We start from the raw sequence: 18,083 nt of genomic DNA, 5'->3' as shown, positions 1-18,083 counted from the left end.
GCATTTTGTGTGTGTTACATTTATTTCTTTTCTGCAAATCGGAAGTTTTAATTCCATTTTGCCATCATAACGCCAGTTTGAAGAGGATAGTAGTCAAAAACTATTTCACTCCATGAGCAGTATTCCAAACCTTTTGAAAACCATAGCAAGACTGAAGTAATACTGTGCAACACACAATAAATAAATATGTTCCTCAGCAGGTTAGGCAACATCTACGGAATGAAATGAAAGATGATGTTTCAGGCTGAGATCCTTATTCAGAACTGCTACTTGAAATATTGACTGTTCATTTCCCTCCATAGGTGGTGCCTGCCCTGCTGAGTTCCTCCAGCGTTTTATGTATGTTACTCCAGATCGACAGCATCCAGATTATATGGCCTTTTGGTGGCATCAGGTCAAACCTTGAAGGCTTCATCACAACTTGCACGGACCTCTGGTAGCCAAAGGGCTGGCAAGGGTTGACCTGTGGGTGAGGGGAAGGCAAATGCAGGTGACAAATCCAGATAAATCAACTCAGCTGCAAGGTGCCCCATTTACAGCACTGTATTCTCTTCTGGTGGCCTGCATCTCTGTCCATCTCCCACTCAGAGAATACTACTGCTGGATTGTTTAATGCTATAGCTTAACTCTTTAATAATGGAGTCTTGATTATTTTAGGAAAGGGAATTACAACAGCAATAACTCCAGAGATCTGTTATTGAAATTTTGCTGGATGAAACTAGAGAGATGCTTCATTATATTCATGATCAGAAATTGAATTCATAGCTTCCAAACAAGAGGGCATTGTGAATTTCTGCTGCACATGAATTATCATAACCTTTTCATTTTCTTGAAGTGCACTTTTAAGGTCTGCTGAAAAAATGAAGAGAGACAACAATGAGGAAAAGATAGATTTTTTTTTGCCTGAATAGCCATCTCAGATCAACTGAAAAAAGTTAACCTTGTCACATGAAAGATGTTTAAGGGTACACAAAAGATAAATGCTTAGCTGCTCACGTGGATGGAAGAATGCTATAAATACTGACAAGAGATTGAATTGGTAATAACTCAAATATTTAATTTGATCAAAACTCACCTGAGAGGGCTTGTAAAATAAATTGTGTCATTCAACACTGTCAGAAGACTTGCCTATATCCAAGGAGACTGCTTAAGGCATTGTTCACAGAAGTCCTAGTGAGAATTTTAAAACAAAGGGAAGGGTGCTTTAAATAAATATCACAAAAAGCAGCTGTTTCCACTTAACATGTTATTACCTCCAGGTCAGAATTCTGGTAGGACACAATTTCCATTTGCTCCCTTGGCTTTGATCTATTTCCATTAATCAGGGTTTATAGAATACATAGCTGGCTCCCACTGTGATTCTCATTATCTGAAAGGGGGTTTACATTTGGCTGCATTTGCAGACAGTGTATCTACTGAAATTGTGAGGTAATTATTTTTGAGAGTAAATAAAAGAAGAATAGAAAGACATTGGAGAAAAAAATTGGTCATTCAAATGCAAGTCCATGAAAGTCCAAGTGTTTGCAAGTTCAAATTCAAGTTTAATTGTTACTTAACCAGACATGAATATCTATGAATACAGCCAAACGAAACAGCATTACTCCAGCACCAAGGCGCAAAACACAGTATCAACAGTCACATACAGCACAAGGCACATACCGTATAAGTTAGCAAGCGTATATAAGATATCAGTGATGCACCATCAATAACTCACACTGAGACATAAGGCGAGATATCGGCTTTTATTGACTGGAAGAAGGAACCAGGAGTGAGTGTCCATCATACTATGTCCTGGAGACTGAGGCCGAGCGTCAGGCCTCAGATCGCCTTTACACAGGGGCCTGTGGGAGGAGCCACAGGAGCAGTCAGCAGGGGGCGTGTCCAGACAGGCACATAGTTCACCACATTCACCCCCCCTTTGTTTGAAAGAGTCCCCATGTGGCGAAGTTTCTTACAAGTCAAGTCTATTAGGTGGTCGAATCTGTCGCTGTGATCTACGTAGCACCGGCTGTGACCGCATAGATGCCGGCGACATTGGTGATTGCACAGGGGACGGAGGTTGCGCTTGTTCCTGCCCACTAGGCGCCAGTGATCCCTCACGCATGTGCGAGGCGCCTGGTATAAATGCATACAAAACGCCCGGTATACAAGTGTCGTGAGGAGTCTGTGTAGGGCCTGGTGAGTATGGTGTCACCTCTGGTGCAGGGTTCATAGTTACCGGAGAGCCTTCAGGGTAGTGGTCTGCTGCACCTGCGGGTGCCAGGTCGCGGATGGAGACCGTGTCCTCCCGCCCATCAGGTAAGACCACGTAAGCATACTGGGGGTTCGCATGTAGAAGGTGAACCCTCTCTACCAGCGGGGAGTATTTATTGCTCCTCACATGTTTCCGGAGCAGCACTGGCCCCGGGGACGTCAGCCAAACTGGTAGGGTGGTCCCAGTGACAGACTTCCTGGGAAAAGAGAATAGGCGTTTGTGAGGGGTGGCATTGGTGGACGTACATAACAGAGAGCGGATAGAGTGCAGTGCCTCAGGGAGGACCTCCTGCCATCAAGAGACCGGCAACCCTTTTGACTTAAGGGCTAAAAGTGTGGCCTTCCACACTGTGGCATTCTCCCGCTCCACCTGGCCATTACCCCGGGGATTATAACTCGTGGTCCGACTGGTAGCAATGCCCCTAGCTAGCAAGTACTGGCTCAGCTCCTCACTCATAAAGGAGGACCCTCTATCGCTGTGGATATAGCAGGGATACCCGAACAGAGTGAAGAGCTGGCGCAGGGCTTTTATGACGGACGTGGCAGTGGTGTCGGGGCAGGGGATGGCAAAGGGGAACCGTGAGTACTCGTCGATAACACTGAGAAAACAGACATTGCGGTCAGTGGAGGGAAGGGGGCCCTTAAAGTCAACACTCAGTCGTTCAAAAGGGTGGGTGGCCTTGACAAGTTGTGCTGTGTCAGGACGGTAGAAGTGCGGTTTGCACTCAGCGCAAATTTGGCAGTCCCTGGTCATCGTCCTGATGTCCTCCAGGGAGTATGGCAGGTTCCGAGCTTTCACAAAATGGTAAAATCGGGTGACCCCCGGATGGCAAAGTTGTGCATGAAGGGTGTACAGCTGGTCGAGCTGTGTGCTAGCACATGTTCCCCGGGATAGGGCATCAGGGGGCTCATTGAGTCTGTGTATCATAGGTGTAGGTGGAGAGTTCTATCCTCCACCGCAAAATCTTATCATTTTTGATTTTGCCCTGCTGTTGGTTGCTGAACAGGAACGCAACCGAGCGCTGGTCGGTCAGCAAGGTGAACCTTTTGCCAGCAAGATAGTGCCTCCAGTGCCTAACAGCCTCCACTATGGCCTGGGCTTCTTTCTCCACCGCGGAGTGCCGAATTTCGGAGCCTTGGAGGGTGCGAGAAAAGAATGCTACTGGTCTGCCTTCCTGATTGAGGGTAGCAGCCAGAGCGAAATCGGAGGCATCACACTCCACTTGGAAGGGAGCGGTCTCGTCCACCGCATGCATCGTAGCTTTGGCAATGTCCGCTTTAATGCAGTTGAAGGCCACGCTGGCCTCAGCAGAGAGGGGAAACGAGGTAGACTTGACCAGGGGGCGAGCCTTGTCTGCGTAATGGGGGACCCATTGGGCGTAATAGGAAAAAAAACCCAGGCACCGTCTGAGGGCCTTGAGAGTGGTGGGAAGAGGGAGTTCTAACAGGGGGCGCATACGTTCGGGATCAGGGCCAATAACCCCGTTTTCCACGACATACCCAAGTATAGCAAGGCGGGTGGTTCCAAACACACACTTGTCCCTGTTATAAGTAAGGTTCAGAGCTGCGGCCACTTGGGGAAATCGTTGGAGGTTGGCGTCGTGATCTGGCCTGTCGTGACCACAGATGGTGATGTTATCCAGATAGGGAAATGTGGCCTGCAGTTGGTACTGGTCCACCATCAGGTCCATTTCCCTCTGGAAGACAGAGACACCATTCGTGACACCGAAAGGGACGCGCAGGAAGTGATAGAGCCTGCCGCCCGCCTCGAAGGTGGTGTAGGGGCGGTCCTCTGGGCAGATGGGGAGCTGGTGATAAGCGGATTTCAGATCTATTGTCGAGTACACCTTGTACTGAGCAATCTGGTTGACCATATCCGCGATGCGGGGTAGGGGGTATGCGTCAAGCTGCGTGAACCTATTGATGGTTTGACTACAGTCCACCACCATCCTATTTTTCTGCCCAGTCCAAACAACAACCACCTGGGCCCTCCAAGGGCTTGAGCTTGGCTCAATGATCCCCTCCCTGAGCAGCCGCTGCACCTCCGACTGAATGAAGGCCCTGTCCCCCGCGCTGTACCTCCTGCTTTTGGTTGCCACAGGTTTACAGTCGGGGGTCAGGTTGGCGAACAGCGGTGGGGGAGGGATCTTGAGAGTGGAGAGGCTGCAAGTGGTGTCCATAGCGCAGCTGTCGGCCTGGTGCTGGATGGGACGTGTGTGCCCGTGTGTGTGTGTGGTCAGTAGCGGGGTATGTGAAGAAGTCCCACAAAACTGAGGATTCCGGACAGTGAGTGGTGGGAGGGGCCTGTCGTATACCATAGTCACACTTTCGAGATGGCTCTGGAAGTCCAGCCCCAATAGCACAGGTGCGCACAGATTAGGCATGACCAGCAGCTCAAAGTTCCGATATTCTGTGCCTTGCACCACCAAAGTCGCTACACAACCCGCCCGGATGTCTGTGGACTGCGACCCAGAAGCCAAATGGAACCTCCGACTGACCGGCCGCGTTGCGAGTCCGCAGCGTTGCACTGTGTCCGGGTGAATAAAACTCCCAGTGCTGCCCGTGTCAAACAGGCATCTAGTCCTGTGCCCCTCCACCCAGATGTCCATCATGGACCTTGCAAGCTGGTGTGGGGCACTTTGGTCGAGGGTTACAGTGGCCAGAGTTGAATCGCCGTCGGGGTACCCGGTAAGCATCGGAGGGCCGGGGGCGGGGCATGCTGATGCCGACAAAGATGGCCGCTATCCGGGGTACCCGGTCAGCATCGGAGGGTCGGGGGCGGGGCATGCTGACGCCGACAAAGATGGCCGCTCACATCCGGGGTACCCGGTCAGCATCCGAGGGTCGGGGGCGGGGCGTGCTGACGTTGACAAAGATGGCCGCCCACATCCGGGCATGCAAGATGGCGGCCCCCATGTTTCACCCGCAGCGCTGCACTCCGCTCGAGGTTGAGACTTACAGACCTTGGCGAAGTGGCCCCGCTTTCCGCAGCTGGAGCAGGTCGCTTCTCGCGCTGGACAGCGTTGTCGAGGGTGTTTTTTATGGACGCAGAAATAACACACGGGCTTCTGACGGTCCACTGCCGTGGTCAGGGTCGGGGAGCTCGAGGAATTGCGACTGGCGGCGGCGTTGGCGAATTCGCTCCCGGGAGCCGGCGGTGGCGGGGTCTGAGGTGTCCATGGAACCAGCGGGGAATCGCGCGACTGGACAGCGTCAGCATTATGCAAAGCAGCTTCTAGAGCGTTGGCCGTCTCTATCGCCGAGCGTAAGGTAAGGTCGGCATTTGCCAGCAGTCGCTGGCGCATGTACACTGACCTCAGTCCCGTCACAAAGGTGTCTCGCACCAACAGCTCCGCATGCTGTTCTGCCATGAGCGTCTTGCAGTCGCAAGGTCGGACGAGTGTCTGTAGTGCTCGGAGAAACTCAGCGCACGATTCGCCAGGCCGCTGTTGCCGGGTAGCTAAATGATGTCTTGCGTAGACGGTGTTCACCGGCCGCAGGTACTGTCTTTTGAGGGCGTCCAGTGCCCCATCGTAGGTCGGCAGGTCCCGGATAATGGAGTAAACTTTGGGGGTGACCCTCGAGAGTAGGATTCTGTGCATAACGGCGGGTTCAGTTGCACGAACCTCCTCCAAGTACGATTGGAAGCATGCAAGCCAGTGTTCAAAAGCGAGAGCTGCGTCAGGGTCTTGAGGGTCCAAATCCAACCTTTCCGGACGCAAAACGGGTTCCATGTTTTAAAACTTCCAGTCAATAAAATTGATGCACCATCAATAACTCACACTGAGACGTAAGGCGAGATATCGGCTTTTATTGACTGGAAGAAGGAACCAGGAGTGAGTGTCCATCATACTATGTCCTGGAGACTGAGGCCGAGTGTCAGGCCTCAGATCGCCTTTATACAGGGGCCTGTGGGAGGAGCCACAGGAGCAGTCAGCAGGGGGTGTGTCCAGACAGGCACATAGTTCACCACAATCTGTAAATGCACTCACACAAAAAGAGATAGAACAAGACCCCATGAATATCGTGGCGGTCTGGAGTCGAACATAATACAATTGTCTTCTATCAAGCAAACACTGGGTGGGGCAGCACCAAATTTAGCTTGGACGCCATACCACACTGCCTCTGCTGGAGCGCACCAACTCCGATGCCTCGCTCCTGGGCAGCTGTAAGCAGCTGACACTGACTCTTTGCTACAACTGAGGCCACGCTGCTCCTCCGCTGTCCACCAATATATCAGTGCATCGGACTTGCAGCATTCTACACTAAAAATGTCCTATAGGGCCTTGCGATCACTCACTGTGGCCTTCGCACACCGACTCCACAAACACCACTCTGACAAATACAGGGTTGCGATCCATACCAGACAAAATCATAGAAACATGGAAAACCCACAGCACAATACAGGCCCTTCGGCCCACAAAGCTATGCTGAACATGTCCCTACCTGAGAAATTACCCTCTGTTTTTCTGAGCTCCATATACCTGTCCAGGATCTCTTAAAAGACCCTATTGTTTCCGCCTCCACCACCATTTCCAGCAGCCCATTCCATGCACTCACTACTCTCTGAGTAAAAAACTTGCTCCTGATATCTCATCTGTACCTATTCCCAGCACCTTAAACCTGTGCCCTCTCATGCTAGCCATTTCAGCCCTGGAAAAAAGCCTCTGACTATCCACATGATCAATGTCTCTCTTCATCTTATACACCTTTATCAGGTCACCTCTCATCTTCTGCTGCTTCAAGGAGAAAAGGCCGAGTTCACTCAACCTATTTTCATAAGGCACGCTCCCCAATCCAGGCATCATCCTTGCAAATCTCCTCTGCACCCTTTCTATGGTTTCCACATCCTTCCTGTAGTGAGGCGACCAGAACTAAGCACAGTACTCCAAGTGAGGTACAACCAGGGATCTATAAAGTTGCAGCATTACCTCTTGGCTCAGAAACTCAATCTCACGATTGATGAAGGCCAATGCACCGTTTCCCTTCTTAACCACAGAGTCAACCTGCATAGCTGCATTGCGTGTCCTATGGACTCGGACCCCAAGATCCCTCTGATCCTCCACACTGCCAGGAGTCTTACCATTAATACTATATTCTGCCATCATATTCGACCTTCCCAAGTGAACCACCTCACACTTGTCTGGTTTAAACTCCATTTGCCACTTCTCAGCCCAGTTTTGCATCCTATCAATGCCCCATTGTAACCTCTGACAGCCCTCCACACTATCTAAAACACCCCCAGCCTTTGTGTCACAGCAAATTTACTAACCCATCCCTCCACTTCCTCATCCAGGTCATTTATAAAAGTCACGAAGAGTAGGGATCCCAGAAAAGATCCTTGAGGCACACCACTGTTCACCGACCTCCATGCAGAATATGATCTGTCTACAACCACTCTCTGCCTTCTGTGGCAAGAAAATTCTGGATCCACAAAGCAAGGTCCCCATTGATCCCATGCCTCCTTACTTTCTCAATAAGCCTTGCATGGGGTACTTTATCAAATGCCTTGCTGAAATCCATATACACTACATCTACTGCTCTTCTCTCATCAACGTGTTTAGTCACATCCTCAAAAAATTCAATCAGGCTCGTAAGGCATGACCTGCCTTTGACAAAGCCATATTGATTATTCCTAATCATATTATGCCTCTCCAAATGCTCATAAATCCTGCCTCTCAAGATCTTTTCTATCAACACCAACCACTGAAGTACGACTTACTGGTCTATAATTTCCAGCACTATCTCTACTCCTTTCTTGAATAAATGAACAACATCTGGAACCCTCCAATCCTCCAGAACCTCTCCCATCAATCTCCTCCCTCACCTCCCACAGTAGACTGGGGTACATCTTGTCAGGTCCTGGAGACTTATCCAACTTGATGCTTTCCAAAAGCTCCAGCACATCCTTTTTCTTAATGTCTATATTCTCAAGCTTTTTAATCTGCTGTAAGTCATCCCTACAATCGCCAAGATCCTTTTCTGTAGTGAATACTGAAGCAAAGTATTCATTAAGTACCTCCACTATCACCTCCAGTTCCATACACAATTTTCCACTGTCACACTTGATTGGTCCTATTCTCTCATGTCTTATCCTCTTGCTCTTAACATACTTGTAGCATGCATTGGGGTTTTCCTTAATCCTGCTCACCAAGGCCTTCCTAATTTCATTCTTAAACTCTTTCCTGAGCCTTAAAATCTTCTAGATCGCTATCATTACCTAGTTTTTCAAACCTTTCATAAGTTTTTCTTTTCTTCTTGACTAGATTTTCACCATGTAGCCTTTGTACACCATGGTTCCTGTACCCTACCATCCTTTCCCCGTCTCATTGTAACGTATCTATGCAGAACTCCACACAAATATCCCCTGAACCTTTGCCACATTTGTGGAATATATTTCCCTGAGAACATCTGTACCCAATTTATGCTTCCATGTTCCTGCCTGTTAGCTTCATATTTACCCTTACTCCAATTAAATGCTTTCCTAACTTGCCTTTTCCTATCCCTCTCCAATGCCATGGTAAAGGAGATAGAATTGTGATCACTATCTCCAAAATGCTCTCCCACTGAGAGACCTGACGCCTGACCAGGTTCATTTCCCAATACCAGATCAAGTACAGCCTCTCCTCTTGTAGGCTCATTTACATATTGTGTCAGGAAACCTTCCTGAACACACCGAACAAACTCCACCCCATCTAAACCCCTTGCTCTAAAGAATTGCCAATCAATATTTGGGAAATTCAAATCTCCTACCACGACAACCCTGTTAATATTACTCCTTTCCAGAATCAGTCTCCCTGGTACTCGAAATAACCATTCCTGCCCCTGAGCCATCCAAATCTCTGTAATGGCCACAACATCATAGCTCCAAGTACTGATCCATGCTCTAAGCTCATCTGCTTTGTTCATGATGCTTCTTGTATTAGTATAGACACATCTCAAACCATTGGTCTGAGTGCGTCCCTTCTCTATCACCTGCCTATCCTCCCTCTCGCACTGTCTCCAAGCTTTCTCTGTTTGTGACCCAACTGCCCCTTCCTCTGTCTCTTCAGTTCAGTTCACACCCCACAGCAATTCTAGTTTAAACTCTCCCCAATATCCATAGCAAACCTCCCCGCCAGGATATTGGTCCCTCTGTGATTCAAGTGCAACCCATCCTTTTTTTTACAGGTCATGCTTGCCCCAAAAGAGATCCCAATGATCCAGAAATCAGAATCTCCGCTTCTTCCTCCAATCCCTCAGCCACACATTTGTCCTCCACCTCACTCTATTGCTATACTCACCGTCACGTGGCACAGGCAGTAATCCCGAGATTACTACCTTTGTGGTCCTGCTTCTCAACTTCCTTCCTAACTCCCTGTAGTCTGTTTTCAGGACCTCTTCCCGTTTCCTACCTATGTCATTGGTACCAATATGTACCACAACCTCTGGCTGTTCACCTTCCCATTTCAGGATATCGTGGATGCGATCAGAAACATTCCAGACCCTGGCACCTGGGAGGCAAACTACCATTAATGTTTTTCTCCTGAGTCCACAGAATTGCCCGTCTGACCCCCAACTATAGAGTTCCCTATCACTACTGCCTTCCTCTTCCTTTCCCTACCCTTCTGAGCCGCAGGGCCAGACTGTGCCAGAGGCATGGCCACTGTTGCTTCCCCTTGGGAAGTACTTACAGAAGTACTTATTGTCAAGGGGTACAGCCACAGAGGTACTCTCTAGTACCTGACTCTTGCCCTTCCCTCTCCTGACTGTTACCCACTTATCTGTCTCCTGAGGCCCCAGTGTGACTACTTGCCTGTAGTTTCTCTCAATCACCTCCTCACTTTTCCTAATCAGACATTGAGCTGCATCTGCAGTTCTCTAAGGCAGTCCCTAAGGAGCTGCTGCTTGATTTATCTGGTGCAGATGTGGCTGTCCTGGAGGCTGGGAATCTCCAGTACAGAACACTGGCCTTACAGACATATTTCCTGATTCTACTCCTCACAGGTAACTTAACTTGCCTCGACCCGTTATTGCCAAAGTCCGAATGAGCCAAAGCCCCACCACTCTCCCTCAGATCACTGTCTCTGTCGATGACCGCTCTTCTAGGCAGGGTCTCCCTTTTATGCCTGAACCTTCCCTGCTAGCTAACTCACAATTAGTGCTCCAGTTATAGCCACTGATAGGCCACATAAAATGGATGAACACTCGAAGCTCCCTTTTTAAATAACCGCCACTGACCTGCGAGAAATCCTTCTTGATAAAGCTCTGTTGATGCTGCTGAAAAGCAAACAATACTTTGGTGACATGGAAGAGGAGTGAATTATTGAAATAAAATAATTATAGGAAACATGCAGTAGAGATTTATTAGGGCTTTGCCAATATTGAAATCTATAGATGGGAGGGGGAGAATACAGAGTTTGTGGTCCACACAGGCACATGTAGCAGCTAGGACAAAAAAGAGGTTCTCCTGAAGGATTCTGCAGAGTTTGTTGCAAATGGCAAAGGATAAATAAGATTTGATGAGTACATGTATGGCTCAGAGCTTGGTGTGTGAAACTTGGGTACTGGGAAAGTAGAGGTTTTTCCATTGGGATAAGCTCCACCTGAAATGTAATGGTAAATTGCATTCCTGGGCTTTATGCTGGATTTGGGGCATGGTAGGGAGAATGCTCAAAGTAAGGAACACTTAATAAATCATGAGGAAATGACAGCAATGGGATGGGATAATGAAGGAAAACAGACATTGATAGTGTGATAGGCCAGGGTAGAAGATTTAAATGAAAAATGCAAAATGAAGCATTGCAGAATTGTAAATAACTATATCTATACATAAAATAAGTAGTGCAAAAAGAGAGGGAAAATAAAATTAATAAGGTTGTGTACATGAGTTCATAGTCCATTCAGAAATCTGATGGTGGAAGGGAAGGGCTGTGTGCTGAGCCAATTGCTATACAATCACACATGATTGCATGGCCCAACACCAAGTAATCGCATTGTCAAGTTTACTGATGACATGGCAGCCTACAGAGAGGAGGTGGAAGAGCTCAAGTCCTGGTGCCAGACGAATAACCTCTTTCTCAATGTCAACAAGACAAAGGAAGCGATTGTTGACTTCTGGAGAATTTGCACCACTCACACTTCCCTTCACACTGACCGCACAGCAGTGGAAACTGCGAACCATTTCAAACTCCTGGGAGTGTACATTCACACAGCCTCTCATTAACTCATCCCAGAACTCATCCTACACGAGCAGGAAAGCTCACCAACCACCTTACTTTCTGAGGAGGCTGATGAGATCTGGACTTCATATATATACTTCCATCTTTGTACAGGTGCATAGTAGAGAGCATCTTAACACGCTGAGTCACTGCATGGTATGGAAACTGCACTGTGGGGGACAGGAAAGTTTTACAGTGGGTAGTCAAAACATCATTGGCACCAACCTATCCACCATCAGTGATGTATACCGTATACAGAGGTGTGTCAGAATAGGGCCAATAATTTCATGAAGGATCCCACCCACCCTGCTCATCAGGGAGGAGGCTACCTAGCATCCATGCCAGGACTACCAGTCTCAAAAGCAGTTACTTTCCCCATGCAATGTCTGATCAGCACTTCCACCCATTAATCCCCTCCTTCACATCACCCCACCCCACTACTTTATCATTTCCTGTCAGTCACCTTATGTACAGACACTCCAGTTCCTAACATCACTTTATGGACATAGAATCAATCTATGTTTATAAACTATCTTGTTTATTTATAATTATTGTGTTCCTTATCTTATTACATTTTTTCTTTGCTGTATTGGACCCAGAGTAACAATTATTATGTTTTTCTTAACATTTGTATACTGGAAATAACATTAAGCAATCTTGAATCTTGAAGCTTAAAACGTTGAGTGTGTGTCTTCATGTACCTGTACCTCTCCCTTGATGGTAGAAATGAGAAGAGGGCATGTCCTTGGTGATAGGGGTCCTTAATGATGAATGCCGCCTTTTTGAGGCATCACATTTTGGAGGAGTCCTTGATGCTGGGGAGGTTAGATCTCACGATGGAGCTGGCTGAGCTTGCAATCTCCTGCAGCTTTTCCTCATCCTGCCATAGTAGGTAGCAGTTAGAACACTTATCACATCACATTTGTAGAAATTTGTGAGTGTCTTTGATGACATACCAAATCTCCTCAAACCCTTAATGAAATATAGCCACTGTGGTACCTTCTTTGTAATTGCATCAATATGTTGGACCAAGAATAGTTCTTAAAAGACATTGGCACCCAGGAAATTGAAACTGCTCACCCTTTCCACTGCTGATCCCTTGATGGAGACTGGTGTGTGTCCCTTTGTCTTCCCCTTCCTGGCCCACATTCAATGCCTTGGTCTTACTGACATTGAGTGCAAGGTTGCGAAGACACTCAACGAGCTGACCTATTTCACTCCTGTACTCCTTCTTAATGTCAATGAGGAGGAGATGTTATTTATAATCTGCACTGATTGTGGCCTCCTGATGGGGAAGTCAAGGATCCAGTTGCAGATGTATAGAGGCCCAGGTTTTGGAGTTGTTGATTAGTACTGAGGATATGATGGTGTTCTGGTCAACTACCACCAACATACCACCTGTGGAATCAGACGAGCCAACACACTTGGCACTGTTACACCACCATCAGGAACGCTCACCATGCATCCCACACCCACAAATTGGAAAGTCTGATTACTTCCAGCATACAGGCAGAGACTGAACGCTGCAGTACCAGTGGTGAGGACCATGCAAGGGAGGTAGAGGAGCCTTTACAGGACTGCTTTAAACAGTTTGACTGGACAATATTCAGGGATTCATCTTTGAGCCTGAATGAATACGCCACAGTTGCCATTGAGATCTGTGTGGATGAGTGTGTGTGCCTTCAAGAATATACCGGACATTCCCAAACCAAAAGCAGTCCATGAACCAGGAGATTCCTGGACTGCTGAGGGCATTCAAGGTCGGTGATCCAGAACTGAACAAGAATTTCAGGAACAACTTATGGAAGGCTATTTTAACAGCCAAAAAACAATTCCAATTGAAGTTAAAGATGGAATCAGAAGTACATCAGTTGTGGCAGGGCTTGCAGGCCATTACTCCCTACACGGTAAAACCAAACACCATGAGTTACTCTGATGCTTCATTTCTAGATGAGATCAATGCCTTGTATGTGTGCTTTCAAATGGAGGTTAGTACTATACCTGTCCAAATTCCTGCATCATCTGCTGATCCTATGCTCTTTGTCTCAGAGACCAATGTCAGAACATCTTTCAAGAGGGTAAATGCTCGCAAGGTGTCAGGCCCCAATGGTGTACCTGGTGGATCTCCATATTCCAGGTATTACATTGTTCCACAAGAACAGGTCAAAGGGAAATGGAGGTAGGGTGGCTTTGTTAATCAAGGAAGGTAGAAGAGCAGTGTTGAGGCATTTAAAGGCAGTGCATAGTGATGTGGAATCCTTTTGGAATGAGATTCTGAATAGCATAGTTAGGAAGGCACAGGTGGGTGTCATCTATAGCCCCCCAAAATCTGACTTCTCTTTACGTCAAAGCAAATATATGAAAATATCAAGGACATGTTTGAAAGGAACTACAATTACAAAGGGAGATTTTAATCTACACATTGACTGGTTGAACCGAGCTGGCATGTTCTCTTGTGTCACAAGTGGCTTATTAGAATAGAATATTTTGGAACCTTCAGGAAGAGGGCACCTGGTACCAGTAGCACTCGTCTACCATGTAACCCAGTACAACCTGTTGCATGGTCGGCTGGTTGGCCACTAAACCGGCTCCCCCACCAGGCTTGCCTGGCGAGGAGGGTGACTAGACACCCTGCAGGATGAAAAACAAGACCTGTTGAAAGGCGGATGAACCCTCTCGTAGGGTCAATGGCCCATCTAGCAAATACGAATCGTGAAGCGCGGAAAGAGCATCCCTTGCATCGCAGCTTGGTCTGGCCATTCACTGCAACTGAACTTCCCCCAGACGCCTTGGACCCCACCGTGCTGCTGGATCTGGGAGGGCATGTCGAGAGGGTGGGTCTGGACCTGTGCAACCCCATACTCACCTAAAATCCATTCACGCACATGCTGTTCCTTTCTGAGGAGTGGGGTATCCAGACCCCACTAACTGACTGAAAGGAACCATCATCATCCTATGGGATGGGTGGCCAGCAGAAGAAGAAGACCTAACGTAAATGTGGAGGCTCCAGAAAATGATGCTGGTGAACTAATAACAACAAATTAAGAAATGGCAGCTATGTTGATTAACTTCTTGGAAACAGTTTTTATTGTGGAAGATATTGTTACGATCTTTAAGATATCAGATAGACTAATATCAAATAAAACAAAACCTACAGAAGTTCTCATTACAAAGGATAATGATTGGAAAAAATCAAGTGCAAGGTCAGGTCGGTGGAGGGGAGGGTATGCTAAGGGCAGAGAATTCACCAAGACCTGACGGATGGCATATAAGGATTTAAAGGAAGTAGCAATCACAGAAACATAATCACGTCCTAATGTTCACTGGGTTTATTGTCAGGTTATGAAAACAGCCAATTGATTCCAGTTAGTAGGTAATGAGAGGTGTGCTCTCTTGCCCAGGCTCAGCAGCCCACTTGCCTGAGAAGTTCTGTCACTTTTTCTCTTAATTCAGAAACAATTTTGAATATTTCTTGAGGGACAACAAGGGGTGGATTTTTGCACTGCTGATACAATACATTTCTCACCAGATGTGATGGCAGATGTTTCATTCAAATTAGACAGTAATGATGGATTAACATATTGCAGTGCATTTTTCATCATTAACACCTTGACAACAATGGATGTTAATAATAGAAACATAGAAAACCTACAGCACAACACAGGCCCTTCGGTCTACAATGCTGTGCTGAACATGTACTTACTTTGGAAATTACCTAGGGTTACCCACAGCCCTCTATTTTTCTAAGCTCCTTATACCTGTCCAGGAGACTCTTAAAAGGCCCTATCCTATCTGCCTCCACCACCGTTGCCAACAGCCCTTTCCATGCACTCACCACTCGCTACATCAATCTTATTCCTGATATCTCCTCTGTACCTACTTCCAAGCACTTTAAAACTGTGCCCTCTCGTGCTAGCCATTTCAGCCCTGAGAAAAAGCCTCTGACTATCCACACAATCAATGCCTCTCATCATCTTATACACTTCTATCAGGTCACCTCTCATCCTCCGTCACTACAATGAAAAAAGGCCAAGTTCACTCAACCTATTCTCATAAGACATGCTCCCCAACCCAGGCAACATCCTTATAAATCTCCTCTGCACCCTTTGTATGGTTTGCACGTCCATCCTGTAGTGAGGCGACCAGAACTGAGCACAATTCTCCAAGTGAGATCTGACCAGGGTCCTATATAATTGCAATAATAGCTATAATATCAACATGCACCAGCTGACCAGTAGTATTAAAAAGATTCAACACTAGCAATGATTAATAGATGCAAAGCAGGATAATGGCTAGGAAGTTCCACATCTACAAAATTAATTCAGCCAGTGTGTATTTGAGACACTAGAATTCAGAGGAATGTGTGGGGATCTCATTAAAACCTATTGAATGTTGAAAGGACTAGATAGGGTGGATGTGGAGAGTATGTTCCCTTTGGTGGGGGTATCCAGAATTACAGGGCACAGCCTCAAAATTGAGGGGAAGCCTTTTAAAACAGAAGGAGGAATTTTTTTAGCCAAAGAATGGTGAAGTTGTGGTATGCTCTGCCACACTAAGAGCTAGTAAACCTGTCAAGAGAAAACAAATTCTAAATTACACTATTCCAATCTAAGCGGCAACTGGAAATAAGGATGCAGAAGCACGTTCCACAGAATTTATTTAAAAATTGAACTGGATTATACAGATTGTAGAAAAAGTAACAAAAATTAATGCTTCAAATTTCAGAAGCACAAACTGTGTATGTGCAGTTTCAAGTTTAAAATCTTCATCCATATTGCTATGAAGTTGGGCAACATATAGGGAGAGGATTCTCTTATATTTTGTTATTTCCATTGCATTGAAACAGCAAATTTTTTATTGGTCCATGATGGAAAATTTCATTATTTGAAGTATTTAATTACATACAATATTTTACAATGAGAAATTTGGAAAAATAATTTCTGTATTGGAAAACAAATGTATAGGCACAGAAAAGTAATACAGTTACTGATTGACAGTGAGTTGGTGGGAGAACGTCCTGGATATGTAGTCGGAGCACACTAATTATTAATGCTGTCCAGGAAGAAATATGATCTGGTGATGCCCACTGACTTCTTATCGATGGTAAACCAAACAAAGAAAGCTGCTAAATACTTTATTAATAAGAATTACTGCTAAAATGGTGAAGCAAATTAAGCGGAATCAGGGTGAGTGGAGGCCGCAGTGAGTCTGAATTGAGGCAGGGGAGGTGAGCCGAGGTTGATGCCAAGTCCCTGAAAGTGAGGAAAGGGTTAAGGGTACTTCAGTCACCCAGAGCAGATGAATTGCACTCTGGGTTTCCGAAAGAGGTAGCAGTAGAGATTGTGGAGGCATTAGAAATGATCTTTCAAAAACTATTGGTCTTGGCATGGTGTCAGAGGATTGGAAAATTACAAATGTCACTCCGTTCTTTAAGAAAGGTAGAAGTTAGCAGAAATGAAATTATAGATCAATTAACCTAACCTTAGTGGTTGGGAAGATGTTGGAGTCTATTGTTCAGGATGAGGTTATGGAGTACTTCGTGACACAGGACAAGATAGGACAAAGTCAGCATCGTTTCCTTCAGGTAAAATTTTGCCTGACGAACCTGTTGGAATTCTTTGGGGAGATTACACGTAGGATAGATGCAGTGGATGTAGTATATTTGAACATTTGGAAGGCCTTTGTCAAGGTGTCACACGTGAGGCTGCTTACCAAGTTAAGAGGCCATGGTATTACAGGAAAGTTACTGGCATGGTTAGAGTATTGGCCGATTGGTAGGAGGCAGTGAGTGTTTGGCTACCAGTGACAAGTGGTGTTCCACAGGGATCAGCGTTGTGACCGCTTCTTCTTACGCTGTATAACAATGATTTAAATGATAGAATAGATGGCTTTGTTGCCAAGTTTGCAGATGATACAAAAATTGGTGGAGGGGCAGGTAGTGTTGAGGAAAGAGGATGGCTTCAGAAGAACTTAGACAGATTACAGGACAATTTACAATTACCAATTAATGTACCAAATGGTAAGTCTTTGGACTTTGGGAGGAAATCGGATCACTGAGAGGAAACTCATGCAGTCTCAGGGAGAAGCTACAAACTCCTTTCAGACAGTAGAGGGAATATGTAAAGACTTTTCTATTTTTCAGACCTAAGAATGCATTATATAAATGTACAACAGTGTGGAATTTATTTTATTTTACAATATTTATACTTGCTCTAGATGCATAAAGGTTGGAAAGACACAACATAAAGTTATATTAAAATTAAGGCCAAAGAATCTGGAAAGTGTGATAGAGATCTTTACTGCAAGAATAGTTGGGTTACAAGATATCATGTTGTAACTGTATAGGGTGAGGAATCTGTACCTGGAATGCTGTGTACAATTGCAGCCTCCTTGATAAAGGAAGAAAATTTTTGTGATCAGAGGAGAGTAATGTTGGTTCATCTTACTAATTCCTGGGTTGTCAGGATTAATTATAAGGAAAGACTTTATGAGTTGTGCCTATATTTCCTAACCCTTAGAGAATAAGAGCTAAGATAACTGAAATGTATAAAGTACTTACAGGGTTTTGACAGAATACATGCAAGCACAATAGTTCACTAAGTTGGAGTACCTAGAATAATATGTTACAGC

The sequence above is a fragment of the Hypanus sabinus genome, chromosome 1 (genome assembly GCF_030144855.1).
Source record: "Hypanus sabinus isolate sHypSab1 chromosome 1, sHypSab1.hap1, whole genome shotgun sequence".
NCBI classification, from domain to species: domain Eukaryota; kingdom Metazoa; phylum Chordata; class Chondrichthyes; order Myliobatiformes; family Dasyatidae; genus Hypanus; species Hypanus sabinus.
This window is presented reverse-complemented; position numbering follows the sequence as displayed.